We start from the raw sequence: 6,000 nt of genomic DNA on the forward strand, positions 1-6,000 counted from the left end.
CTGCAAGGTGACAAGACTCTTAACACGGTCACACACACACACACACACACACACACACACACACACACACGTGATTGAAATATAACATTGAATTTAAGTGTTTTCGACAAATACTGCAGGCAAACATAAAACTATTTGCAAATTTACAAACAAATCTGAAAAGTAGACTATCCTTAAATGTACCTGTTCTGTGCAAGATCCAATAATAAAAAATAAAAAAAACATTTTTTTTTTAAATTTACCATTCAAGGTGCACCATAACATTATCAAGCAACATACATTTGCAACAAATATTCAGATATTCATGAAATCAAAAATCATCCCTACGTACTTGCAGAATTAAAGCAGTTGACTCATGAGCAATAGAGTTAAAGCGCTGGACTGATGAGGATTTACAGTGGTTATGGTCTGTCAATCTGTTGCTGGGAAGCCTTCAGCATTGGGATCAGGAAGATTTAGATGAGTCAAAGTAGAACTGCAAACATTAAGACATTTAATAAGAAACAGTCACCACAAGACAGCCACAGGCAGAGCCCCCCCCCCCCCCCACACACACACACACACACACAATTCTAAAGTAGTAAAATCATTTGGAATGTGGATGCTTTTTAGGTGGTTGGGACCAAATGCAAACTAAAACAGAATTGCCAAACATGAATATCTGATTCTTACTGATATCAAAGATCACCCTAAATGCAGGACCTTTTCAAAAAAGAATGTCTTTGATTTCTTGACCATTTTTGGCCATTCCTTTTGGAATTGTGTTTTAATTTGTTTTGTTTGCCAAGGAGTGTGATACTTTAGATGGCGTTCAGATAGTAAGAAATCTGCCTGGTACTTCAGCTACAGCCCAAAATAATTTAATATTGATTATGATAATAATTTACCCAGAGATCTGAAAATGAAGGGCATAAGCAAATGAAGCATCCAATAATCCATTGAGATGCAATCTGGGTAATGTCATTAGCTACTTCTCACATTTTTTGAACTTCACTGATTTGCTCATGATACATTTTGATCTTGAATACAAATGTCACATATTCAACTGACTTTTAAGCCATATTATGTCATATGTAGCTTGTTTGCCTCCTGTACAGAATATGGTACAATAAACCCATTCAATTCAACCATTTTGTCATCATTGCATGCTACAAATACTTGTCTGGTTCTCTGAAAAGATGGCTTGCTTATATGTGTGCTAAGAGGGCCGGCTCCTGTTCACCTATACACCCATGTACTGTGAGTTAATACCTTGTTTCCTATTAGGGATGAGTTAGGGAACAATCATGCAAAACATGAGGTATGTTGCTGGGTAAAACCTGGGTGAAACGCATGGCACAGGTATGGTTGAGACTGAGGGACTGATGCTTTTTTTCCTTGGAGACACAGCTAAAGTTAACAGCTAAGTTTAATTGTTATGAATTAGCTAAACAATCTGTTCTGTAAAGAGAATGGCTAACAAGTAGGAAAAGACTCGCAATTACATAGTAGAACCATAGAATCTGAATCGCTCTCCAACTAGGGTCAATAAACAAAGACTTTGAAGCCGCAGTGAGTATGCCTACACACATTTGTATATGCAGCACCATGACCGGCTCTTGTTTAATTTCAACTGAGTTTGCCTTCTCCCACAGAAGAAGGGAGAAGGAGGGGTGAAGTAGCTGGCTAATGGAATGAGTACAAAACGTGCACCCAGTACTCGTGGGATTTGTAGTATCATGTAGTATCACCACAAACTTGACTTAACGATTTCAGATGCCTTTTGTAAACTAAAATAATTTTTAAAAATAAAAATGCTACCAAAAGGTCAAAGCAGCTAGTAAGAGTGTACAAGCTACATGGCATTGCCCAATTCTACCCGCATTTGGTGGGTGGCAGGTGTTAATGTCACACCCTAACTGGATCCCTGCCAACCCATTATTGTGTGTGGCTGATTTAACTGCCTAACCCCAACTAGCTCACTAGGTAGCACGCTTGTCCATGGGACCCTTGGACAAGTGACAGGCAGCGGTTCAAATCCCCCCCTTGAACTCTGACAAATCGCTAACTCGTTGCACTGACTTTCTCGCTGAATTGCCTAAAAAATTCAAACTGTTGCTTTTTCAACCATATAGCTTAATCTTTGTGGTAAACTCATTCATATTTCTGAAATCCAAATAAAATAAACCCAACTGCGGAGATTTTCACTTCAGGCATTTTGGACGAGTTTAATGTTAGCTACTGTACCTGGAAAACCGAATGTATAATGTCAGTAATGATGGCCCTGAAATGAAGCGTCGAAATCTGCGTTGTGATGGTAGGTAATGTTACCAGTCATATGGAAACTATGGCAAGACAATGACTTTTTCACGGCAGGTATATCGATTTTCATAAGTGAGAACAGTCAAATTGACCGCCATACTCATTTCTGTTAACTACTTTTTAACTAAGCTACTGTAGCTACCCTACAACACCACATTTCTAAATTAATGTTAGCTAGCCCAATAGCCTCAAACAATTAATAGGTCTGTCGAGTATACAGTGCCCCATTAAAAGCACTTCCATTTAAAAATATGACACTTTCATTTATGATTCATGGTAAAGAAAAAATCCATGCCTATGTGTTTCTTTCTGCTACAATGTATGTGTGTTTGCATGTATTTATGTGTATGTATGTCTCTCCTGTAGCCTACATTTAGAATTACTATTATCACTTATAACAAACACAGTACAAAGTCATAACGACATTTTCAGCTAGAGCATTCTCTTTGAATTAGATGTTTGTTTTGTCCAGGCCTATACCAATGAGCCAAATGCAATTCATTTTAAGCTATAGTAATACACTGTCTATGGACTCGTTTTAGAAGCAACTATATGCATAGCGCACCATCCACATCTAGCTCACGTTAAAAGTTACAGTAAGCTAGGCCAATATAGCACTTCCAAAATGGCTTAATCACCATCGTAACTGCTTTTGAACACCTGAATTCTCACAAGCTAGTAGAGTATTCCTATGTGTTTAGGGTAGGCTATCAAAAATATAGAAAAACAACCATGGCAAATGTTTTTCTGCACATTTTAGGATTTCAGGAGGATCTCGATTTTGTACGGCAGGCTATGCCTTTTCAGGCTGTCTTAATAGTAATTTTAGGCCTAAAAGTGGTAATAACATGGGTTTTTATGTTAGTTATTCATAATTAAAGATAAAGTTAGCACAAATATAGTAGATATGTGTATTATTCATACATCATGTTTGAAAAAGGCTTACTTTTTCAATTTTTTTATTTTATTTATTTATCTATTATTATTATTATTATTATTATTATTATTATTATTATTATTATTAATAATATTTTTTTTTTTTTGCAAGGTCAATATTTGTTGTTAAATATAAACAACTACCTGATCATACATATTTTATTAGAGGTGCCTACTTTCATGCACATACTTCATACCCGCTTTATCACATGGGAAAAATATGACAAAACTAAATATAACATATATAAATATAACAAAAAAAACACCTCAAGAATGTACAAATAAGTTTCTTAAAATATAAATATGTAAATGTACCCACCATTCTCTTTCACAGCATTACCAACAAAAATGATGGCAACCAGCAGCATTGTGCATGCCATAAAGCAGTTCAGAGCCATACTCATACACTCCTGTTCAAATGTGCAGTATGCAACGTCTGTCTAGTTCAAACGGACATGCAGAACAAGAAAACATTTTGTTTCACGTGCATTTTAGTTCAAACAATAAAAATAATGAGTAGTTTGATTCTGAGAATTACAATTTTTACAACATATGCCACTCATTGAAATACACTGTAGTCAAGGCATTGTGCAATACATAAATTCAAAAAATAAAACTTAAAAATTGAGGACATCTGTCATTCTTTTGAGACCGCATATTTAACTGAGTGATTTTATTCCTCGTTTGCCATCCATAGGTTTCTTTAAACCTCATGCAGTACTACAGGCATGGCATATATTCCATTTTAGGAGAACTTTATTTGGGGAGGGGGCTTATTAGAAATTCTGAACTTGATCGATTCTGTGGGTGGAAGACGTGTGATATTCTGAGTGTTTCCGTCTCACCAACGATTCTACGTGCTACATAATATGTATATCATGGGTGTTTCAGTCTCACCACCGGTTCTACATGCTAATTCTTTTGCTGTCACCAGATACCCCCCGCAATACAATTAACGCCAAAAAATAAAGCGTCTAATAAATTATCAAAGGATGTTTTATGTTAACTTAACTCAACTACATAGGCACGCTGATGTTCCGTACCATTACAAAATAGTCCAAAATGCAACTGTATTTGCGATATTTCGTTGTTCGGCTAGACATCTAGCCAGCAGTGCATACTCGTTCTAAGTACAGAATGTATGTCGTGCCACAATTTAGGTGTAACTGCATAAAATAAAATGGTTGTTGCTCCCTGTTATCCAGATATCGCAGCAAAAACATTAAATTTCAAAACAGATTTATAAAAATATCGCACTCACGCAATGAGAATACTTCTATGGTACTGATGCAATGGCACTGGAGGCACTTTGTTAAATACCGTACGATAACGCACAAGCGTCCGTCACATAAACTGCGCCTCCAAAATGAACCTGCCTCCATCTAGCGAATGCTATCGATTCAAACACATTACAGATAGACCGAGGGTACGAAATGGAGATGCGCCTTCTTTCCCAGTCATTAATTATATACAAGCCAAATATACAGAATTTCATCTTACCTTAACCAAACGGCGCCCCTAACAGTAATGCCATAAGAACAATGCTTATGATATTGAAGCCAGCACAAAAACAGTTGCATTAAAAATGTAACTGATTCGAAATTTAGGTCAATAGGCAGGAAAGTCATACGTATTTGCTATGAAGAAAACTGCTTTGGAGAATCTCTATCAAATAGGCTATTTGTACTCCACTTAACATACAGAGCTGTTACCTTTATTGCCTGCAACCAATCCCATCGTAAAGTCGTTTTAAACCTAGAACATGCACATGACATAAGGCTACTTCAACAACAGCAAAAACAAAAGGTCTGACAGGCATAAATATTGGCGCAGTTCTGTCGTCAGTCATTCTCTTTTTATTCTGTATACGGTTGTAGATGAGACCGAATAAAAGCAGCTGGAATGACATTGCACTTACCAAATGCAATCCTCGGGAACAATGCTTTCCTCGACTCCCCCAGCTATTACTGTCCGAAATTCAGTTAGAGTAGAATTGTGCTCTCATGCCCTGTTTGAGGTACAGAAATGGACCATTCGCTGGACGTTGGCCGAAAAAGGAAAATATGCATCCGCCGAGTAGGGGAAACAACTGACCTGCACGAGAGGGAGACTGGATGACTGCGGTGCGCACGGCTACAGAGGCAGCAGCTCTCGTGCTCAACTCCGGTCTGTACCAACCTCGTTGCCAGACAAGCACATCTAAGCACCTTGCATTTTGCGTCTGATGCTGCCAGGAGAACGCACAGCGACATCTCCTGGAAATGTTCTGTGAGTGATTTTTATTGCCTCACTCGACCAACGCCTGATGGACATTGACCCATGACTTTTAGTGTAAACATCAGAAATGACGCCTGCCTGTTGCGTGCCGTTGATATAATGCACAACGTCAGTGAAGCTCATTTTTATGTACATATGCCTATTCGTAGTTATTTGGCGTTTGATGGAAATGCTGTAGAAATGGAAATTGAACCTTTTTTAGGAGAGCAGCGGTAAAAAAAAAAAATTTTTTAAAGATATGGGTGATATTTTGCTTTAGTAAATATATTGTAACTCCATGCATTATATTGTTACCATGGCAGTAATGTATCACTCATTTTTCACCAACATCTTAGTCAAAATATAGCTGTATATCAGTCTTAGGCACTCAGGGTTATACTAACTGACAACATGACAGAATCTGTCTTTATATAACTGTGCCATTTCTTATATGTTCAATAAAACATTGTTAATGGTAAACAAGCTAGCAGTGGGTCAGTTTCCTTT

General features: G+C 37.4%; 1 protein-coding gene across 3 annotated transcripts in view; it reads right to left on the reverse strand.

The window, feature by feature from the left end:
* Positions 1-5,433, reverse strand: part of ctnnd2a (catenin (cadherin-associated protein), delta 2a) — a 263,725-nt gene extending 258,292 nt beyond the window's left edge. The window contains exon 1 of one of the 3 annotated variants that reach the window (XM_035416162.1): positions 5,156-5,433. The gene's annotated coding sequence lies outside the window, so the exon portion shown is untranslated. The remainder of the gene's footprint in view (positions 1-5,155) is intronic. The other 2 variants (XM_035416165.1, XM_035416163.1) reach the window with 2 other exon arrangements.
* Positions 5,434-6,000: the final 567 nt, after the last annotated feature.

The sequence above is a fragment of the Anguilla anguilla genome, chromosome 4 (assembly GCF_013347855.1).
Source record: "Anguilla anguilla isolate fAngAng1 chromosome 4, fAngAng1.pri, whole genome shotgun sequence".
Lineage (NCBI taxonomy): Eukaryota > Metazoa > Chordata > Actinopteri > Anguilliformes > Anguillidae > Anguilla > Anguilla anguilla.